Source organism: Lagopus leucura, unplaced genomic scaffold (assembly GCF_019238085.1).
Source record: "Lagopus leucura isolate 7727_CA_CO unplaced genomic scaffold, USGS_WTPT01 Super-Scaffold_100159, whole genome shotgun sequence".
Classification (NCBI taxonomy): Eukaryota; Metazoa; Chordata; class Aves; order Galliformes; family Phasianidae; genus Lagopus; species Lagopus leucura.
In genome coordinates this window covers 30,440,819-30,463,801 of record NW_024962335.1, presented here as the reverse complement: position 1 = coordinate 30,463,801, position 22,983 = coordinate 30,440,819, and the positions used below count along the sequence as shown (strand labels likewise).

At 39.2% G+C, this 22,983-nt stretch overlaps 1 protein-coding gene across 6 annotated transcripts in view; it reads left to right on the top strand.

Annotated features, from left to right (window-relative positions):
* Positions 1-22,983, top strand: part of PACSIN2 (protein kinase C and casein kinase substrate in neurons 2) — a 53,382-nt gene that overhangs the window by 6,403 nt on the left and 23,996 nt on the right. For 5 of the 6 annotated variants that reach the window (XM_042889648.1, XM_042889649.1, XM_042889644.1 and 2 more), the window contains exon 2: positions 14,917-15,010. The gene's annotated coding sequence lies outside the window, so the exon portion shown is untranslated. Of the gene's footprint in view, positions 1-13,041; positions 13,159-14,916; positions 15,011-22,983 lie in introns of those variants that run through there. The other variant, XM_042889645.1, reaches the window with a different exon arrangement.

Below are 22,983 nucleotides of genomic sequence, written 5' to 3'. Positions count from 1 at the left end.
TGGGACGCCAAAAGACCAAATGACCCCATGGTTGTGCAGCATGTCCCTTAAGAAGGTAGTAGACTTGTTCTTCTAAGCATGGTGAATAACTTGAATAAAGTTAAGCTTAAACTGAATGTTATGCATAACTAATTTTGTGTGTGTGTGTTTTTATATTCTCTTGTATACCAAAGGTGGTCAGGATATAATAAAAAAAAGGAAAAGAGTCTTCATAAGTACAACAGTATAGCCCATTGTAGGGAGCTGAAGCTATGCTGTGTGAGCTGCAGTTACGCAGCTAAGATTGAACACTTACCTAGAGGCTGTAACCTTGAACTATTTATAGGTGAGAAAATTGAAGATAACTTATGCTTCTTGATCATCATAGAATGGCCTGGGTTAGAAAGAACCACAACGATCATCTAGTTTCAACCCCCCTGCTGTGTGCAGGGTCGCCAACCAGCAGACCAGGCTGCCCAGAGCCACATCCAGCCTGGCCTTGAATGCCTCCAGGGATGGGGCATTCACAACCTCCTTGGGCAACCTGTTCCAGTGTGTCACCACGCTGTGTGTGAGAAACTTCCTCCTAATATCTAACCAGAGCCTCCCCTGTCTCAGTTTAAGACCATTTCCCCTTGTCCTATCGCTATCCACCCTCATAAACAGCCATTCACCTTCCCCTTTATGCTCCCTCAAGTACTGGAGGGCTACAATGAGCTTTCCCCAGAGCCTTCTCTTATCCAAGCTAAACAAACCCGGTTCCCTTGACCTTTCTTCATAGAAGAGGTGCTCCAGCTCTCTGATCATCTTAATGGCCCTCCTCTGGACCTGCTCCAGGAGCTCCACGTTGATGTTTTAACCAATTTTAAATGCATAGCCAAGTAGGTAATATGAATTCAGGATCATTTGAAAAGTAAATTTGAAGGTGAGCTTGCTTGTTCTGGAAATTTGTCTTCAAATGTTTTGTTTTAGCATATCTGCTGTAGGCATCCTCCTACCTAAGGCATACCTCCTACCTCCTCCTGCCTTGAATAGGGGGGTGAACCAGATGACCTCCAGCAGTCCCTTCCTACCTCAGCTGTTCAGTGATTCTGTGATATTTTTTTTTTTTCAAGTGAAAGGGCAAGAAGATGAAATTGAAATCCTTTTTGAACTGAAACACTTTTGAAGTATAAAGGAGCAAAAAGTGTTCCCTTTTAGAGTTCTAAAATATTCAGCTGTAGTAACTTTAAAGGAATGTAAGTTTGTAACATTGATACAGAGTTTTATGTAATTTAATTCTTTATTGCTTTATTAAATAATGCTATGAAAAAAGTGAGCGCTGAATAATTTTTGTTAATTCCTAGTATGAGGTTTAAGCTGATATGTTAACAATTTATTATTAAATCAAGTTTTGAAGAGCTAGCTTTCTAGTTTGAATTCTGTCTCAATATTTTTCAAAATTGAATCAAGTGTTTTTGAAACAATTTTGTAGAAATGTTAGGGAAAATGTAGGTACACACAAAACCTCATCAGATCTTTTATTTCCTAGACTGGAAAAATTGTTTCCCCGCATTATTGTGGTCTCCACAATTGTTTTTTTCCCCTCACACAAAAAATAATTGAGTAGAATTCATTGGATCCTTCTGTTACCTTTGTTCTGTGATACTGCCCCATCTGTTTTCTTAGCTATTCCCAGTAATGTTCTGTTCCGCATAATGAGTTTTGTTTAGTGTTGTTGTTTTTCTTAAACAAGTGCACAGATTGGCTATTGGAGAGTATCTTTCTGAGAAAGCAAAGTGAGCAGTGTTGCAAAACACCTTGTTCCTTTCTTTGTTTAATTGTGCTCTGTGCTGTGAAAGATGAAAGTTTGTTCAGCAGATATCATGAAAGTCTTGCCCGTTCGTTGTTATTTATTTCCTAAACACACATTTGAGAAGGCAAAGGACAGTTAGTGTAGTTTTAAAGGATCTGTGTGAGAATCTGAAAATCGTTTAGAATTTAGCTAATAAATCCTTTGGATAAAGTAGCATATGAGCAGCTGCTTCTGCTTAAGCTTGTGATATTCCAGTATTGGAGAACAATGTGTATCTAGTCTGTATCTAATTACTGTATTTTTAGCAGTTGGTTTAGATCAGGCTGTTGCGTAGTTTCTAGTCGTATTTAAGTCATATGAGTTATAGAGTATCACGAGTAATATCTGTGGAGTGCAGTTTCAATGGTTGTTGAGTCAGGAACAGCTCTGGTACAGTAGCTGATACACGTGGATTGTAAAACAGATCTTTCATTATGGATTGATTTTTACTTTTTTTTCAGCGTAAGGCGACCCATAGCTTCTTTGTTATAAAGTTTGATCAGCCTATTAAAACAGGGAGCAGTCTCACTTTCTGTAAAAGTAGAGTTTAGTGGCTTACTTTTAACTAGCCCTGTAGAAAAATGAAAATTGCAGCTGGGAGGACTTTGATCCTTTTCTGCCTTCTTTCTCTAAATGAAGCTGTATGGGAGATAATATGCTTCTACGTGTTAATAGGTATTGTAGAAACACTGTGTAATCACAAACTGTGCTAAATTTAGCATGCTATCTCTACCAATTTATTGTTCAAAACAGTTACTGTTGTTTTTTTTTATCAAGATTACTAGTAATTATGTCATTTCCAAGAGATCTTACTGCATAGCAGAGAAGGGTGGAAGAAGTCAAGCAGGCTTTTATGCTTTCAAGTATGCCTAAAGGTATTTTCATTGCACGTACTTTTTTTCCCCTTCTCAGCATCTCACAGAATTGTAGGGACTGGAAGGGGCCTTCAGAGATCATCGAGTCCAGCCCCCCTGCTAAGCAGGCCCCATACAGCAGGCTGCACAGGTAGGCATCAAGGTGGGTCTTGAACATCTCCAGAGACGGGGACTCCACAGCCTCCCTGGGCAGCCTGTTCCAGTGCTCCGTCATCCTTACTATAAAGTTCCTTTGTACATTGGTGCAGAACTTCCTATGCTCCAGTTCATGTCCATTTCCCCTTGTCTTGTCCCCTGAAAAGAGGTTGGCCATGTCTGTTTGACTCCCATGCCTAAGATATTTATAAACATTAATAAGATCCCCCCTCAGTCTGTCTTTCTCAAGGCTGAACCGACTCAGGTCGCTCAGCCTTTCCTCTTAAGAGAGGTGCTCCAGGCCCTTTATCATCTTTGTGGCCTTCCACTGGACTTTTTCCAGGAGGTTTATTTAACATTTTGTACGTGTGGTTAATGTGCTACGTTTTTAAATGAATAATGCTGTACCAGCATTGTATCCTTTAAGTTAAATTTGAGATTGTGTGAGTTGTGAGTGATGCTTCTAGTTCAGCTGGGAAGTTTATGAAGTTTCTATGAAATTAACTTTCAAGGTGTGTGAAATATCTACTTTGGCTGGAATACTCACTGGAAATCAATGTATTCAGTAGGAAAAATACCAAGAAGTGCTTATGTACGGGTTAGCTCTTTAATGGTGAAGATCTTACAAATATGCTTTTCTAAAAATGTATTTTGAATTTATCCAGAAAATAATGGATCAGGTGGATCTTTGAACTTTTATTGCAGTAAGCAGTTAGAGAATAAAGTTACGTCATACTGTTATAAAAATCTTCTGAAACAGTGCTTAAAATGCAATGGGAAGCAGGTTTGGACAATACTTAGACCTGCAAACTGGGAGAAATAAGCAACGTAAAACTTTCAGCCAATGCCGAATTGCTTTGTTGTGGTGGCTCTCACAGGTTTGTGTGTTTGCTCTTTCTTGAAATGATTTATGTATGAGGCAATGTATGTGGGCTTCGTGTGGTCCTTTTGAGAACATCAGCAAAAATAAGAATGGAGGGTGGACTTTTTCTTTTCTTCAAGTACAAGTGACATTAAAGCTGCATCTGTCACTGAATCTGAAGAGGGAGTGCTGTCTCATGGCTGTTGAGGGTGAGCTGCTGCCTGTCCTGTTCTTTTGTGTATTAGAGAGAAGATTGTGTCTCTAATCTTGTTTTAAAATAATTGGTCTTCCACAAATCTGTGTTGTTGTTTAGAACCTAGATTCACTGTCCAGAATGAATTAAATTTTACGTGCTTTCTTGAGTTATGCAGCAGTGCTGGCTCAAGAGAATTATAGGAATGTGCGAAGAGTAGCATATTGCACCTAAGCACTTACATCAGAGTCAGCATATGTGTTTAAATTGGGAGTACTGTGAAAAATCTCAATCTGGCTGTAGTCTCTGTCCTAGAAGAGGAGGGAATGAAAGTTGCAACTTCTGTGCGTTTCAACATCACCCAGTTCCACATACTAAGCAGCTTCATGTAGCTCTGTATACTAAAAGGGTTGCTGAAAATTTAACTGCATAAACTTAAAAAGACATTTTTGAATTTTGCTTCCTAGATGGCCAACTTTCTTTGAGTGTTTTCTGTTTCTAGGAGGTAAAAAGTCATCAAATTGGGTAAAAAATGAATGCAAGTAGTGATTTGGCATGCATGTATCAATGTACAACTTAACATTTTATCTAAAGCTAGCCTCCTGAAACCTAAGTGTTGAAGCAAGTGAAAACTTACGTACTTGAAAATCCACTTAAGTGTGGGATGTTGGATTTCTCCAATTTTACCTAGAATCTACAACCTCATATGTAAATTACTGTTTGTGTTAAGCTGAATAAACAGATTTTGAAATTGAATAATTTCTTGCAGTGTTGTGTCACTGAAAAATACCCTGATAAGAGGACTATAAATGAGGGAAATAAATTCTATAGACTCTAAATTTTTCATGTAGCTGAAAGATCCTTTCTGTAGCATTGCATGCTGGTTATTTTGTGTCAGGGTTGTTAGTATGACTTGTTCTTTCAATCTAGCCTACTTGCATTACTTGGTGCTAGTGTCTGTTGAGTTGTGCCTTTTCCCAGGACTAGGAGAAGGACAGTGATGGTGTGATGAATCCATGTGGTGTTACTTTTGCTTATTTGGGATGGTTTCACAATAGCAATTGTGTAGTCAGAGCTGCGAGTTGGCAATAAATGCTTTCAGAAGGTCATCTTCGCTGGGCTATTAGGTTGAAAAGACTATCTGTAGAAACTTTTTTTTAATGAATGTTGTAGGAATATGGTTCGTGTATTCTAATACAAGCAATTGAAGAGATCTAAGGAAAAAGCCCTGGGAACTGTTCGGGTGTCACACAGCCCTTCTTGTGTTGCTCCAGTCAGTACTAGGCATTGTTATTCAGCACCTCAGAAGAGAGAACTTGATGCAGAAATTCAAAGATCCTTTAGGAAAAACTTTTTTGGCAATATTTTTGAAATCTGTGTTACTGGACTGAGAGTTGCCGCTTGGTTTGATTCTGTTTTGCAGTGATGTTGTTTTGTGATAACAGCTGGCTACAGAAAAGAATAAAATCCAATCTTAGGGGCTTAAAGTCCTTTCAGAGAACTTCTTGTGTCAGTAGTTGGAGCTTCTTTTACAAACAGTTCTCAAAGCTGGACTGTAATGAATGGCTCTGTGTCCAGATGGAGGCTGGTAATGAGAGCTGTCTCCCAGGGTCTGTCTTGGGACTGGTACTCTTCAGTGCCTTTATCGGAGATATGGATGATGTGATTGAATGCACCCTTAGCAAGTTTGATGACACCAAGCTAAGCGGTGTGGTTGATACAACTGAAGGGAGGGGTATTGTCCAGAGGGACCTTGGTTAAAGTCAAAAGGCAGGCCCATGTGTACCTAATGAGGTTAAACCAAGCAAAGTGCAAGCTTTTGCCCTTGGGTTGAGGTAATCCCTGATACGTTTGCAAACTGGGAGAAGGACTCCTTGAGACAAACCCTGCTGAGAAGAACCTCGGGATTTGCTTGATGAAAATCTCAACATGAGCCAGCAGTGTGCTTTTGCAGCCCAAAAGGCCAATGGTATCCTGGGTTCTAACAGGAGTGGGGTGGCCAGCAAGTTGAGGGAGGGGATTGCCTGCACTATCCTGCTCTCATGAGGCCCTGGCTGGAGTACTGCACCCAAGTCTGGGGCCCTCAGCACAGGAAAGATGTAGAGCTTCTGGAGAAGGTCCAGAAGAGGGCTATGAAGATGATCCAAGGGCTGGAGTGTATCTCCTGTGAAGATAGGCTGAAAGAACTGGGGTTGCTGAGTCTGGAAAACAAGGCTGCAGGGATACCTTGTTGCGGCCTTGCAACGTTTTGAACAGAGATTAAAGGAAATCTCTTTTTACGAGGGTAGACAGTGGTAGGACGAGGGAGGATGATTTTAAACTAAAAGATTGGGCATTTAGGTAAGATGTCGGAGGAATTTTTTTTACTATGAGAGTAGTTGCCCAGAAAAACTGTGGATGCCCTGTCCTAGAGGTGTTTAAAGCTGGTTGGGTGGGGCTTTGGGAATGTGATCTAGTACTTGCTCTAGTGCTTGGCAGCCCTGTCTGTGGTAAGGGGATTGAAACTTAATGATCCTTGAGGTTCCTTCCAACCTAAGCTGTTCTATGGGAGGGAATTTCTTATTCACCTCTTGCTACATACATTATTTGTATCTATCTGTGTATATATATACACACAGACACAACTTTTAATGTTTTCCTTTTCTTTATCTTAATAGTTTTATCTCAACCCACAAGTTATCCTTTTTCCTCTGATTCTCTCCCCCATCCCACCAAGAAGAGGGAAATTGAATGAAGGTCTGCGTGGTGCTGAGCCATCTGCGGGGTATGGCCACATCAATAAGTCAATTTAATCCTACAACTTAGGCTGACTAAGACAAGATATTTTGCAAATACATTGAAATGAGTTTGTCATAGCCTGATTTATTTATTTTTCCACTCCATGGGTTCAAACTTGGGTACAGCCCAAATATATTGTCTGTATTTCTACTACTGCTACTCAGCAGTGCTACCACTAAAATACCTGAAAAATGCTAAGAAAGAAATTAAGATCAGACTGTTGTCATCCTCACCTCTTGTCTTTGTAATGGCAAGGTTTGATGTAGAGGCAATGTCTGGATGCAGGGCTGGAGTGCATGCTAATTTTGAGGACAGCACTAAGCTGGAGAACCTGTTGAGCCCCTCAAAAGGAGAGAGACTTTGCAGAGGTCTTTGAGTAACCTGGTTTCCCAGGTTTCTCTACCTGGTGTTCCAGCCTCCAGCAGGGGGGTTGGAAGCCTATGGTCTTATTCCAATTCAAACCATTCTGGAATTCTATGATTTAATCTTGGCCAACAGGAGAGCTGGGCAATCAGCAGCCATATGAGGTTCACTAAAAGCTGGTTTGTGCCCATGGGGCAGCCCTGGCTCTGTGCCCCGGGGGGGGGGGGAATCAGGAGGTGAGAGAGCAGCCCCAGGAAAAGGATCAGAGGGTTCTGACTGATGGCGTGTGAGTTGGACTTGAGCCCCATTCTAAAACAAATGTAGTTCAGTGATCCTACTGTAACTCGGAGTTGTCAGAGCTGAAGGCTCATTTCCAGTGGGGAGAAGGAACAGTCACAACAGAAGGGTCGACAAAGGGAAATCTCAGATCAACTTAATCATAAGTGTTATTACAAGTTGATAGTAATTGTGGGGAGGTTGGAACTTGATGGTCCTTGTCTTTAATCTCTTGAATTTTCAGTATAGCCTGTTTTTTAATAATGATTTTTACATGTAAAACTGTAAGTGCAATACTGTGGTTTTTTTCTTTTTTGGGTGTCTTTCCTTTGAGTGTACAGATATTTTGCCTCAATGAGGTACCTGTTATTTTCTCTTTCAGTTAAAGAAACCTGAACTTCAAGTTAAACACAAATCATGAAACTTTGTTAGAAGAGTGTGTGGTGGACCCTTGGGATAGTTGTACCAGGGGTTCATCCTACTTGAATGCACAAGAAGTCTTACATTTAGGATCACAATGTCTTTTATGTTTTCAGTGGTTTGGTTTTTTTTATGAGACATATGTCTAAAAGACATCTTTCTGTGCTCTGAAATAAGTAAATCAGAATGTAAAGTATATATTCCCCACTGTGTTTTAAAATGTACTGTGAAATTGCATAGGGTTTGGTGGTGATTTTTGGCTTTTTTTTTTTTTTTTTTTTTTTTTTTAGGGCTTTACACCATTAAGATTGAGGAGTAAGCACAGGTGATGGCTCTTAAATAGTGGGCTGGGAGCTTGCTTGAATGTGTGAAGGTTATTTGTGATGGTAGGCTTCCAGCAAGTGTTAGCAAAATCATAGCTGGAGGGATTCTCTTAAAGGGTTCAAGCAACTTGTGACCTTCCCATGAAAGCTGATGAGGAATGATCAACAGATATAATCTCTGCTATTTATTTTCAGTGCTGACATTGAGCTTTGTGGGTCTAACTGGACTTTTGTCAGTTTAAAACCTCCAGGATGCTTTGCTATTTGGGCAGACCACAGTTTGCCACTGGTTTAAAGTGGGAACCATAGTGAAGTACTAAGAATACTTGCCCTCCTCTAAAACCATTTAAAAGTCATGAAAAGTTGAAAAATAGTGTGCAGAAATATTAAATGAAGAGATTTTATGCGGTTTTCTAGATGCAGGCTTTCTTATTTTAATGCTGTGTGTATCAGACAGTAGCATTAACGTTCTAAGTCTTCAGAACCAGAACTGGAAAAGTTTCACAAATCTTCTGCTGACATGCATGTTCATTTGACCCGTGACAGTGAAAAGTGTGATTATGAAAAAGATCATTATGTTATCGTTATGTGTGTTACTCATGTATTTTGTCACCATTTCTTCTCTTGTCTTTGATTGTTGAAGCTTTATCCTGCAGTGCTTTTAATTCATAAATAGCTCTCTTACTCTTCCATCTACTATATGGTAAAGAGAGCTAAATACAAAGTAATATGCATTGACAAAGCACGTTGTTTTCAAGGAACATTTGATCTAATCGAAGTATTATTTTCATTGTTAACTTTAAAACACTGCAGCATAACTTAAACTTTCAGCTTGCAGCTATTTCAGCTGTTGATCTGTTCTGTCTTTTTTTATTCCTTTGCTACCCAAACTCTTAACCAGCGATCCATACGTGGGTAGGCTTTGTAGCGGTAATCGTATTTAGACAGGTGAATCATTTCGGTAACCACGAGCTATTCTGGAACATGGACTGCAGTGTCGGTCTGACTGGTGACATAGAGCTCTCCCTTGGTGATGTCACATCACAGAGCAGCTCTGTCTAGGCCACTGCCCCACATCTGTGCCCCATTGGAAATGAGCACAGTGCTGCAATCCTAGCTCCCACACAGCGCATTCAGATCTTGGGAGACAACTCGGAGCTTTGGAAATATGGAAATATGATGTATGATCTGCTCAGGTAGGCTGAGTTCATAAGCACAAGATTACCCAGTTGGTAAAATCTGAAGTTGAAGGTAGACCCTCATAGCACCTTTATAAGACTGCTGAAAATTCCCATGGTGCTGAACACAGCTTTAGGCTGATGGCATAAAAACTGCGGCATTGAGTAGAATTATTTTCGTAGAATCATAGAATGGCCTGGGTTGAAAAGGACCACAAAGATCATCTAGTTTCAACCCCCTGCTATGTGCAGGGTCGCCAACCAGCAGCCCAGGCTGCCCAGAGCCACATCCAGCCTGGCCTTGAATGCCTCCAGGGATGGGGCATCCACAGCCTCCTTGGGCAACCTGTTCCAGTGTGTCACCACCCTCTGTGTGAGAAACTTCCTCCTAATATCTAACCTGAACCCCCCCCTGTCTCAGTTTAAGACCATTTCCCCTTGTCCTATCACTATCCACTCTCATAAACAGCTATTCCCCCTCCTGTTTATATGGTCCCTTCAAGTATTGGAAGGCCACAATGAATTTTCAACATCTGACTCTTTTCTATTTGTGTATAAGCCATAATTTAAAAAAACTGTCTTATGCCATTTCTTTTCAGTGTGTGCAAGTTTGATATTTTAATTCCCAAATAATTTAATTCTGTTATAGCAGACTTTTCTGTTCTGATTAGTTCAGGTTACCCTGGTTCATACAGAAATGTAGTTCTATCTTTGGTAACTGTTGTTTTTGTATTTGGGAATTACTGTAGGATCACTAAAATGCTGAAGTTTTCAGCAGTATACATGAAGAACAAAGGAAGTCGAGTATTATCAAGTCTTTATTAATACTTTGTTCAGCACTCTGGAGATTGGATCTGGACTGTGTGTAGTTTAGAAGTAGTTGTAGGTATTTGAATTTTCTACACTGGAGTTTATCAGATGCTAATATTGAGAGAGCAATTGATTCAGCTTTGCATTGTTTACCTCTGATTTCTGTCTTTTGATTGTTGCTAAGATGCAGGTTGAAGGCTGCAGTTTCCATGCTTCTGTGCTCGTAGTGATGGCCCAATCGTTAGAAGTTAAAAAGCACAGTGGTAATGGCAAGTGCAAGAACAGTAGTTCATGGGGCCTTTGTCCCAGTTTCCTTGAACCTCAGTCCAGTTTGGATTGTAGGGTGGGTGGCTGATCTACGTATACATCTACATGTATTTAATTGAATATGTCATTAAAAGCTTTCCTTTTCCTCAAAAGGGGGAGAAGCACAGAAAAGACCGGGCTGTGATTGAGTAAACTAAGCTTTTGTTTTGTTCACATTCTTGTGTTTTGAGTTTGTACATTTGAGTGACTTGTATGCTTGGCAGCCGTTGAAGGACAACTAAAGTGAATCCACATCTCTGGAAATTGTAAGGAAGGCTGGCTGCTGTTTTGCATTTTCTAAACTACTAATGAGACTAGTGAGATGTTTGCAACCAAAGAAAAACTTCCATCTTCTTGTTTGCCTGATCTCAATTACATGTGATTGCCTTAAAGCAACACCTTGTTTTGTTCACTGAAACATTTAGATTTTAAATTACCTTGGAGTTAACGTGGGTTTATATACTGCACGTGATTTTAAAGAGTGAAATGAAAACACACAAAGCAGCTGAGCTTGCTTCTAGCTTATCTTGTTGAATTATGTGTATGGTGGTAAAATGAGAACTGTGACCTCAGTACTTACAAGTGGTACTTCCAGGTAGCTTAGACCTATGAGTTTAGTACATGATAAGACTTCAGTGTTGCTTACATAAAAGAGCAGGTTTATATATTAGATTTATTTTAAAAAATGAAGTGTTTTTGAGGGTTATTTAATTCTACTAGGTCAGCAATCCTGTTTTGCGTAAATCACTAACAGGCGAATAAAGATCTTTTGTCCTTGTTGCAGTAATTACCGTTGGAGGATCAGAAAATGGAATTGCCTAGAAACATGGGAGTCCTGGCTAAAGTTTGCCTTGGATTCACAGGGCTGAAAATCTGTTTAAACTGAATTTGAGTCTTTCTTTTTAACGGCCACCTTAATGGAACTAAGTAGCAAGTAAGCTTTTCCCCCACCTTAACACTAACAACATAAATGACCCTGACTGGTATTCAGAAACAGGTTCAGTTTAAAATCTGAATTAATCGTTTAGAATCAGAAATATGAAACACTCTCACATGTTTATTTGTGTGGTTACGGTCAATCATTGATCCTGAAATACATGAATGGATCTTTTGTGTTGTTCCTGAAAGAATAATCAGCAGATTATTCTTAGTTTACTGGAAAGATGGATAGTCAAAGCTACCTATGCCTGTGCTTTTTCTGCTTGTACATTTATGAATTACCTTCTGCAGAGGCCTATAATTTCCATATTGGTCCCAGACATTGAATGACACTGCTGAAGTGATGTATAATGTTTGTGACTCTGTCCCCAGTTGAGAATGTTGCTTTCAGGTTGTGGGTCTGCCTGCAGTAATTAACAGTTTCTATGTTGCTAGAATGGGAGGAAATTCTAAACCACCTTTGCATATATTTTGAGAACTGAAGTACATGACATGCTCACTCGCTCTGCGTTTCGTCGGAGGGCTGAGAGGGTAATGGCTGCAGAAAGCATAGGTAATAATTGAAGCTCCTGTGTAGAGCTGTTAGGACTCTCAACTAAGTCAGCTGTTATGGGGGTGCTTACTTAATTTCTGCATTAGCAGGGCTCCTAGGGTGCAGTTCTGTACCTTCTGTTCAAAAATCCAGCATAAGCTATACTACCAAAACATTACTGGTGATGTAGGATGTTTCTACTACTGTACATGCATCAAGTAATTATCCTAAAAAGCTATTTTTTGTCTAGTAGAGAGTAATCCTAAAGAACCCCAAAGAGTTCTGTGTGGACATGTGGTGCCCCTACAGTGTTTTAAGTCAACTGTGAATGCATTGCTCTTTGGGAAATGGAGTTACTTCACTAGATCTTTTCTCCTTTATCATCTTCATTGGTGCCCTTCTGAGACTATATACGAAGTCCTATTTTTGGTTTTCCTTTCTCTATTCCTTTTTACTTCTTCTTTAAAAAAAAAAAAAAAAAAAAAAAGGCATAGGAGTTACTTGTAGGGTACACAGGTTGGTCTAGGTTCAGCAGTGCAATTGGCTTCCCTCCTCCCCGGTCAGTATTACTAGATTCTGCCAAGCATCGTCACCTGCCTGTCTGTAAGAATATCAAAAGGCAAAGTATGCTGACGTGTCATTAACACACTTATTCAGTTTCAAACAGTAGTCTGTCTTTAGAGAGAAATATGTCGGAATCTTAGGGCTAAATTCAGTTCAATTGAGGTCTCTAAGTCAGTTCTCTCTTGATGCGAAGAACGATAACTCCTTTACTTAATGTAACCTTCAGATTCAAGAAGACCTGCGTGTTTCACCTTAATCTAAGGATTTAGACATGCCTCTATTCAATACATGTCAGTATTTCGTTAATTAGTATTACAGCCCCATATTTCCGGAGATGGAAAAATACAGCTTTTGAGTATGAAACACAGAAGCAACACAGCTGCTTCCTAAGCAACACGTCTGCAAAATATGCCTGCATATTTCACTGATGTGTTTGAAAAGGCTGCTCTCCACCTAAGGCAGTTGTACACTTGAAAAACACCTTTCGTTAATGTCTCTTAGCGGTGGGCTTTTCTGAACGTTACCTGAGTGTTCAACTTCATTGCAGTATGGAAATGGGCGAGTGAAAACCCTGTGCTGGTTTGAGTGCTGCAGTGTGAAAAAAATGACCTTAGCTTGAGCGGCAAGGTTTTCAGCAGCCGGCAGGAAATGATGAAATGTGCTCAGAGAGAATTTTGTTTGTGGAAGTGGAGGTCAGGCAGAGCTGTGCAGGTACTGCAGCTCCCTGTGCTGTTGTGCTGCTCAGCTCCATGTTTGGGGAAAAGCAACTGAACTGAGGCATGTCTTTTAAGGTAAGTTTCTTGCTTACCAACCAAATAGTTCTTTGCTTTTTCCAACCAGAAATGTACTATTCTGCTTCATGGCTGGTTTGAAAGTATTTTTGGCCAAATGGAGGTGATATTTTTGTAAAGCATTTAACATTTGTCAGTGTAAGGGCGTTTGTTTAATCATGGTTGGAAAAATTGCTTTCAAACAGACTGCGTCTGAAACATGGATGGAAGATGGAAAGCTCTGATATCTGAGGCAGCGTTTCTTGTAATACTCTTTGCTTCTAAATCATATGCCATTTTAGAACAGTTGTAGCCACGTCACTTTTCTCTGTAGCTACTTTCTCAGTGCAGCTGTAAATGCTTTTCTGCGTTTTCTCTGCTGGAGGATGCATCACTGCAATCCTCTTGTTCAATTTCTCTGCACTATTCTTGCTGCTCTGCTGTCAAATTCTGCTTGAATTTGTTTTCTGAGTTGCAGAACGAGCTAAGTATTAGGCACATAGATGTTAAATACTCTCATTATGGCTTTGCTGAAATCAGTTTTCATTATGAAGAATATTCTGAGCTTGCTATCTATTTCCAGCGAATAAAGAGTTGTTATTTGTTAAGTGTCTGGCCACTTTAAAGGTTTCTTAGGAATTAAATGCTTCCCAAGTGTAATCTGGAAATTAAAGGGACATGGTCTTGTATACCTTTCTTGCTTCTTAGAAGCAAACCTAAAGGCACATTTATCTTGATTTTATTTACACTGAGTTAAACAGAAAGGTTTCTTTCATGTTGGAAGACCTTGACAGGACATGTTAATTAATGGATGATGTCACGGGATCTAAAAAGGTGACAATTAGAAGACTTCTATTCAGATTGGATTTTTCCTGCACTTTAATCACTCAGTTTTAAATAATGAAAAACTTTGTTTTAAAGTTTTATGTCTTTTAAATGTATAATATTTAATTTTCAAATAATTTAAATAATAACAAATCCAACAAATAATAACTTCAATGAAAAAATCTTGACTCCACAGTCAAAAGATTTTTCAGGTGGTTTCCTGGCAAAATTTACTGAAAGCAATTTTATTGTTCTTTTTTTTCCCACAAAGAAAGAAGTGGATTCTTGATTAAAAATCAACAACAACAACAAAAACCCAGCCCTTAGTCTCCTAAAGGAACAATTCTTACAGTTTCCTTGTTGAGAAGGCTACCATTTAGTATTACACTGAATAGCATAACACAAGTGTCTTATGGCCTCAGTCCCTTACAGCCCTGGATCTAAAATCCAAGAACTGGATATTTAAATTGATTTTTTTTTTTCCTGTAGTAAGTCCGTGTTGCAGGATTTAAAATCTCAAACAAGTGTTTTGTGACCAAATATCTGCTGTCAAATTGCTTCCATATGTTGCTTCTCTTTTGTACATCTCAACAGAAATGGAAAGTGACATACTTTTTAGTGTGTTATGGCTAGATTCTGTATTTAATGTCAGTGAAGGATACTATTCAAGGGTACTTCTTGCTGTATCTTTTCTTGTTACCTGATGAACGTGCAGGTAGTGTTCAGTATATGTCATTGTGGCATACCTCCAAAGTTTGCATAAGAATTAAATCCAGATTAAAGCCTGTATTGGCTTTAATCTTTACTTCGTGTGGAAAATGTTATGCTGAGATCTTCGTTTCTCTTGTTTTAAAGCAGTCATGAGAGGTGTTTTTATAGAACAGAAATGATCTCCTTTACTGTGCTTGTCTGGAAGGCTTCATTATTTAACAGTACTTTCTTTTCTGTTTTTAGGAACAGTCGATATAGAAATCAGTCCGAAAATCTGGAGAGAGAATCTGGGGAATGGTTGTCTCCTTCCAACGGTTACTGACTTGACTAATATACAGTAAGTGTATGATAAAGTATGTAGTATACCCATCTTAAAGAAGTAAAAACAAAATGCTTATAGTTTTGGGGTTTTCATGTTATTCAATGACTACTTTCTTTTTGGTCACCTTTATTTCATCTCCAGATGTAGTACTAATTTTGCTTTTCTTCTGCAGAGGAATCCTAATAGGAAATGTTGCTAATAATGCTTTCAGGAGGGAGTCTTAATCTGCCAAGAAGCATTGTTGATTCAGGAAGCAAGATACAACTTCGTGTAGTGTATCAAAGCTAGCCTACATTGAAGATAGTAATGTTTAGAGCAGATAGAGAAAGATGATGTGTTTTCATCCTCCAGTGGGATGAGGTAAAATAACTGAAAAAATAATTTAAAAAATATCTACATCCTTTGAGAACTTGAGAATATGTTTTTTTTTTAAAAGGGATGCTTCAGTGTTTTGTTAGCAGGCTTGTTTTTGAGTTCTTAACTGCAGTAAATGGTGCTCTTAGTGTTTTTTGGAGGTTATCAAATTAAAGAAACTAGAGATGCTTTACTTCAGGTAATAGTTCCAGACTCATATATTAACAAGACAAAGTTCATCTTAAATCAATGCCTGAAGTTTTTGAAGTCATTGGTAATACATTTCATGTTATCTTCGTAACATTTTCTTTGATGCTTATGCTTTTGATTGAATTTGTGTCTGTACAAAATCATAAGTGTTTTGTTGCATTTGTCAGGCTTTTCTGACACTGTGTATGTGTTCCCATTTGCACCGTATTTTCAAGTCTGTAAACGCTCACACGTTCTCCAGCAGTGCTTGTTTTAAAGGATGTCTAAAAATGTAAGAGATTTAGATTTTGCAGTACATTCTGAAGGACAGGAAATGTTTTCGGAAAGACTTCCAGATCTTGTAGGCAGTCTGTTTCTTTTCTAATTATGTTTCTTGCTCTGAGAGATCTTAGCTTTCTTTATTCAGAAACACATTTGAGGAAATCAGAGTACAATACTCTTGTGTTATCATGCTCCTTTTCCTTCATGAAGTAGCTGGGATTAGAGACTTGTTTACATTTCCTTCCGTAATATCAGGATGGCATTCAAAAACGTTACGCGTTCCTTATCTGAAGAATATAAAACAGCATGGGTGAAACTTGCTGCATTCAACCTTTTCATCGTTTTAAATTTGTAGATTTGTAATTAAATTTAACAATGCTTCTGTGTTAGAGTTCTGGCTTGGGGAAATTTATTCATTACTGTTAAATTCTCGTACTGCTCAGTCCATGGTTTGAAATCTCTCCTGCAATAGCTAGCTGCTCATGGAACTCTATTTGCAAAGCTGGAGGCTTTGCTTAGGTGGCTGAGGTTGAAAAACATCTTTTTAATGGGAACATAGGAAACTGTGTGCACCTTTTTGTCACTAAAAAATCGTCCTAAAAGATCTAAATGTATTCAGATAGATTCATGAAGATTGAAACTGAAGATAGCCATTTGCACTCTTCTTGCTATGGATTGTCATTACTCTCACTTCTCTGTAATTGATCTCTTTTTCCTGCCTTTAAAGAATAAAATTTCTATCAGTTGATGCTTTCATGAGCATCAACTCCAAATTTAAGCACTTAATGTTGTTTAGTAGTGATCATTAAAAAAAAAACCAACAACAACAAACCTTTTTGGATCAAATGCAATAGAAGCATGTTATGCAGTGAAGCCTTTCATTGGCATTGGATATTTTAACACTAAAATGTAGCAATGAAGTAATTTCTGTTCAGATCTATGCTTGGAATTTGAAGTAAGAACTTTCTGTGTTGGTGAGCAGGAGATCACAAGGGCTGGTGTACAGCAGGAGCGTTTTAAGTGTTGTCCAGCTTTGAGCAGAGCACTGCAAGTGCAAGCTCATTTGGTATTTGAAGAACTTGGAGACTTTTACTGTCTTTTTATTCTTGTTACTGCATCACCTCTTACACTTACAGTTAAGCAAAAGTGCGTAGTCTGAATATATTAAACTTCTAAGTACAACTAAGTCTTCTAGAACTCCCTGGGTAGCTGCATATCGACCTCATGGCCTTCACCAACACAGGCATGCCATTTAAAGCTTGTATTTCTTTCCTGTGGTCGGTGTCTGTTTCTTTTAAAAATTAGAAACCTCTGTGAAGCCTCTCAACATGGTTAGCAACCATATGGCTAAAGCAAAAACCACACCATTAAAATATCCACCTGCACGGAGATGACAAAAAAATATAATTTTTCTCGGTTGCTCATTTTGCTGTGCAAGTCATCTCTTGGCTTGGTTCTAAATATGCAGACAGAGGTTATACAGACAGCGTGTGGGAGCTCATAGTGATGGGTAAGTCTTGAATGTCTGAAAAAAACAACCCAGTACAGATGACAGCAAATGAAAGGAGAGGAAGATAGGGGCTGACAGCTGGTTCACAGACAAGTGCATCGCCCTGGTATTGCTTGTGCCTGCAGTAAGGACACACGGTTACAAGAGAGAATTCCCCAAGAGGTTTTAAGGGTTCAATTGCTTTGTCTTCAAATATAAAACCAGACAGAAACAACAGCTCATAACTTTGGCCTATCTTCTACGAGTACTCGAATGACATCATAACGTAAGTATCTGAAGCCTGATGCTGAGAATCTATTTGGCAAAGTTTGGGTACTTGTCATGCACTACAAAGGTGGACTTCTGTGTTCTAATATTCAAAGATTGTCGCATTTAATCAGTAATTTAAAATGTTACTTATTTAATCGGATATTCAAGCTGTTTTAAATGGGAATATAACAACTGAAGTAGTTGTTCTCACTCTTTATATTATATGGTGTGAAATTTATACACTGTAAAATTTCAGTTATGCAGTGTTGATGTGTCAGGTGACTAAACTGAGATAGTCTTATCAGTGTAGTTGGATTTTTTTATTGTGTGGTAAGTGTCAAGGTACTTCTGGCTGCTTTATTGATCTTCTGTTGTGTGCTGGAAATTGGTTGTTTGCTCATTGCCTGCATGTAAAGGCAGTGAACTAATGCTGTTTTTAGTGGTTTTCTCTGCTGCCTGTTACAGATGTGACATTTTAGCGAATGTGAGTATCACTGAATACAGTTGTAGGAAGCTGTCTCAAATCGAATTCTTAACTCATAGTTTTGTTTTGATTTTTGCTGTTTTGTTTTTAGTTCTGTGTTTTGCTTAATTGGCATTTAATACCATTTAACACTTCTGATCCTGGGCCAGTGCGTGGGGAGCAAGGCAGCCAGTAGCAGCTGCACACCTGTGAAAGCACCTTTCCTCTGCCTTCCTCCACTTCAGGTGCAGCTGAGTGTTTCTTCTCCTCTTCCTCCTCTTCCCTGTGCTCTCATGGTGGGTGGCTGACACCAGTATGGGCTTGCCTTGCAGCTGCCCCCAAATTACCTTTCTCCAGTGTGCGGGCACACTGGCAGCCCCATCGACATCCTGCTTGTTAGGGCCAAAGCAGATATGTAAGGAATCTGTCCTTCCTCTTTTTTAAAGTTATGAATGGCTGGGACAGACTAGTAGCTTGTATGCTGTCTCTGTCACAGAAGAGAAGGCATAATGCAGATCATGTTAGTGTGCATTTCTTAGTTTCCTTGCCTCGGTGCTCACAATACTGAGGTTACCACCAAATGGATTGCTGTCACCTTTCAAAAACCCATTTGTTGTGCTGCTCTGACTGAATTCCATAGGAGGCAGTGATTTGGTTTCCCTTTACAGACTCTTTTCTTGCATTTGTTGGTGTAGTTGAGTTTTTGGAGGAAACTAATAGATTTTCTTTGATCTCTGTGTAAGAGCATGCTATTCTCCCTTGTAGATTGGAAAATAAGAACTAAGGCAAAGCTGTTGATTTGAGACTATGGCCTCAAAAGGCTGAGGCCTAACTTGTATTATTAGTAGGCAGTCATATCTTCTAATCACAATTAGGGGTGTTTACAGCACTGAATAGTAGTGAATAAACTTGGTTTGATGCCCCTGCATCCTGGAGCTAAAATTCCTAGATGTCGCTTGAATGCATAAACTGAAGAAAACATTTTTTCCTCTGGTCCAATCCGTGTGTGGACTTCAAGTATAAACCAGGTTTTGGTTTATAATTTCACATTATTTCTCAAAGACTGTGTTTTTCTGACCATGTAGAGCCATCCAGAAATTGCAACCCCAAAGAAATCAGGAGCTCTCCTACAGCAGATTGTTTGGACAGGACAGAAAAAGAAGGAATGTCTAAATGGCTTTATTTAACCCAAGAATACAAGATACACTTTTTTGTAATGCATGTTTGTGGTAGCTGGGCTTAGCAGCAAAGCACAGTGGTTTGTACTTGAAGCACAGGATGTTTGTTTCTGTACAGCAAAGACTTCAGTGAGTAATACAGAAAAATACCATAGCTGAAAGTGTTTGTTAGTAGCCGGTCTAAGCTGAGTTGTATTCGTACCCTTATTTGTATTTCACTCCCTAGTCACAGAATGTGGAATCCTGCTGAGTCAGATCCAGAGTGACAACTTCTGCTCCTCCAAACAGGAATTTAAAGGGGGATGTGAACAGGTGCATTTCTTCTAGATGCTGTTAAACTGCCTTTGAGTTTGCTTCTGAAGAGTCCTTAAAGAAAACACAAGGGTAGTAGTAATGGCTGAAGAGACTGTTCGGTTTCCTAAAAACGAATTGATTTATTTTTTCCTCAGCATGAGGAATGCTAAACACTGGGCTGAAGCGCACAGAGAAATCGTGCAGTCTCCATATTTGCAGGCTTTCAGGACCCAACTGTATAAAGTTCTGAGGAATCTGGTCTGATCTCATAGCTCACCCTGCTATAAATGATTCAGTCGTTCATGTAACTGAAGTTTTCTTGGTTGTGGACTAATTTGTCATGCAGAGCCTCAGGATTAGAGATTGTCTTGCTTTAAAGCACCTGTCGTACATGAGAGATTAGTTGGAAGGATGATTGCTATGTTGTGTGGGCACTGGGAACTCCTGTTGGCTCATTCTGTTCTGCAAACAGTGAAGTTCTAGAAGTGGGGCACGAAAGATCATGCCTTCTGCTTGTTATCTGGATTGTGCATTTTGGGAAATGTTGAGCAGGTCTGTAGGGCAAGGCTATGGTATTGCCTTCAGGTTTTGAGTATGTGAAATAGTGTTTTATCTGCAGATGTCCTTCATGTTGGAATATCAGACTTCCAGCACCTAGTTTTCCTCTTTGTTGCATGCAGTAAGCAACATGAAGACCCTAATTTTTTTTTTTCCTTTTTAATGCTATCCTCTTAAAATATAGACATCTTCCAAGGGGGTTCAGAACATTAAAATCTGACAATTTGACAAACAGTTCTACATGTTTCACAATAAGAGTTCGTTAAAAACTTGTCTGTTCTGAAGGAAGAGCTGGGTTGAAGAATGCCTTTAAATACTGTTTTTCCTTTTTTTTTTCTGTTAGAAAACGAAGAGAAATTTTGGCATAGCCTGGATTATTTTGCCATCTTAAGTCTGCATTTGTTGCCCAGACTTTTGCAAGTCGTGTGATGTGCTAAGCTCTACCACCTGACACAACAAAAAGGGAATAAAAAAGAAAATCAAGTGTTTTCCACGTGAGCAAAGTAAATGCTTTTTGAATTTTGTGAATTGCTTTCAAGGTAACAGTATCAAAACTGACGTCTTGAGAGCAGAAGCAGCATATTTCATTCAGATCTTTCTGTGCAATTTCTGAAGGCCTGCTTGGCTACTATTAGTTAATATTTTCTAAAAATCTCATTTGTTGAACCCTCAGGATATTTATAGCAAGTCTTTTCACATTAGAGGGCACTAGCAGTAGAGGAAAAGCATCAAGGTTTTTAGCATGTAGCATTTCTAGAATGTTCCCTAAGGAGGAAGCTTTTTTATTAATAAATCTCATTTGTTTATTGCTCAGTTAGTGTCTTAAAAATCACTAAGAAATTTGAGCTTTTCTTACCAGTGCCATTTCTGTAGTTACTACAGTATTTGCTATTTAGTATCCTGTAACTGTCATCCTATAACTATTTAGTTTAGTTACTCTTTTCGGTTGGAATTTGTGGTTTGCTTTGAGCTACATGAGTTCTCTTAGCTCCCGTGTGCTGACACTGTGGTGAACAACACCAGGGCTGTGTGCTATTAAGATCTTCTCTGTGCTGCCTCACATTTGGTGGTTTGTGTCTGCAGCAACATGGGTCAACCTTTGATAGATAAAAAACTGGGATTTTATTCTGTAATGAAAATCCCAGAGATCTTTGGTACAGAGGAAGAAAATATCGAAGATTTAACACGATGATGTACCTGCTCAAGAAAGCTGGTGTGGGCTCAGTAATGATGCACCGTGCGTGGTGAGCTGGCTGACAAGTCAGCTTGGAGGTGGGCAGAAACTGCCAGAACACCATGGTACTGCCTGCTCAGCAAGAAAAGGGTAATGTAGGGCTCCTAGAGAGGGCCTGAAGCTGTGGAAGAAGACCGAAGCTGGAGTGCCTGAAGCAAGTTGTGGAAATGCAGGAACTGGGTGTGTGCACCTTGCTTTCTTACAGAGTTGCTAGTTCTGCTACTTACAGCCTTGCTGACCAAAGAACTCCCAACTTTTTACTGATCATATGCAGGAGCCATCTCTTTTGGCTTACTGATCTAAATGGCCCATATTTTATTCTGGCAGCCTTCGTTGTTCTCAGGCTTACTTTTCACAGTTAAGCATATGACCCTCACTATCAACATGTAACTGACTTTCATTGTGAAGCCCTGCAAATTCATTTGAAGGATGGGAGAACCAAACCCTAACAAAAAATGTGCTAAAGAACTGGCTGCTGTAATAAATCTATTGCATGAGAGCAGCATGACTCATTCAGTTTGATGTTGGTATTTCAGTATTCCGTTTATTTTTAAGTTGTGCTGTACAAATAGTGTTTTTTTGTGCCTGTTGTTGCTATGACTTCATAATATTTCCCTAAATACGCTTGCTCATACTTTCTCACAGCATAGTACTTGGCATAGGAAAACCTTAAATCCATCAGAATTTCCTGAGTGCTGATCATTTTCATGCTTTTATGGAAAAAAAAAAGGTTAGTGTGTTACGTACTTTTGGTTTAGGAGGAATAAAACTTTGAGGGGGAGGAAATTGCCACAACCTGCTCCCTCATTTAAGAAAATGTTCCTTTGTTTCAACCTTTCCTATTTTTCAGTGTAGCTTTTCAGATAAAGCTTTCCAGCGCTCATATAGCCTAGGCCGTCTTAATAAGAGGAAAGGTAAGAAGGTAAGGTGACACTGTCGTTACTTCAGAACACTTTCACTGTTTTCTTTAGAAGGAAAAAATAGGTCTTCTGTGCTTTTTTGGGGGGGCATAGGGGATGTGTAGGGGGTGGCTGGCTTGATTTGGGTTTATACTTTTGATAAAATTATTTGTTCTTCTGAAACACTGAGCTCAACAATCCTCAGCTTGATCTTTCCCAAACAGCAACAAACACTTTGGTTTTAAAGACTGTGTTGTAACTGCTGTAGGAGATCGATGCAACCCTTCCTGAGAACCTCACTCAGTCTGCATAGCATTCCTGGGTTGCATTTGCTTCATTCACTGTTGGTTTTGAGAGTACTGTGTTTGTGCTCCTTAATGTGGAATATCAGAGAGGCAAATAAACATCTGAGAAAATAGCTAGCAGTGTTTGGTCAAGCAAGTTGTCTGCTAGGTGTCCTTTTGATCAGAAAAAGTGTCTGGAATTATTGTTAAAGGTACCACCGCATAGCCTTGTATTTTCAGGAAAACTTTAAAATAATCAAACTCTTGGGGGGGAAAAAAAAAAACAACAACTTTTTAATATCAAACTATTGTTTCAAGTTTGTCCAACTACTTGAAAGCTTATGGCACTCTTGCATCCTCTCTGTGCTGCTTCTACCTATCTGGGAAGGGCTGTCAGAAAACAACACTTACAAATATGTTCTTTGTTTTCCTTACTGTAAGAATAGTCAGGGCCGATGTTTACTTGAAAAGAATGTATTCTAATTACACGTAGG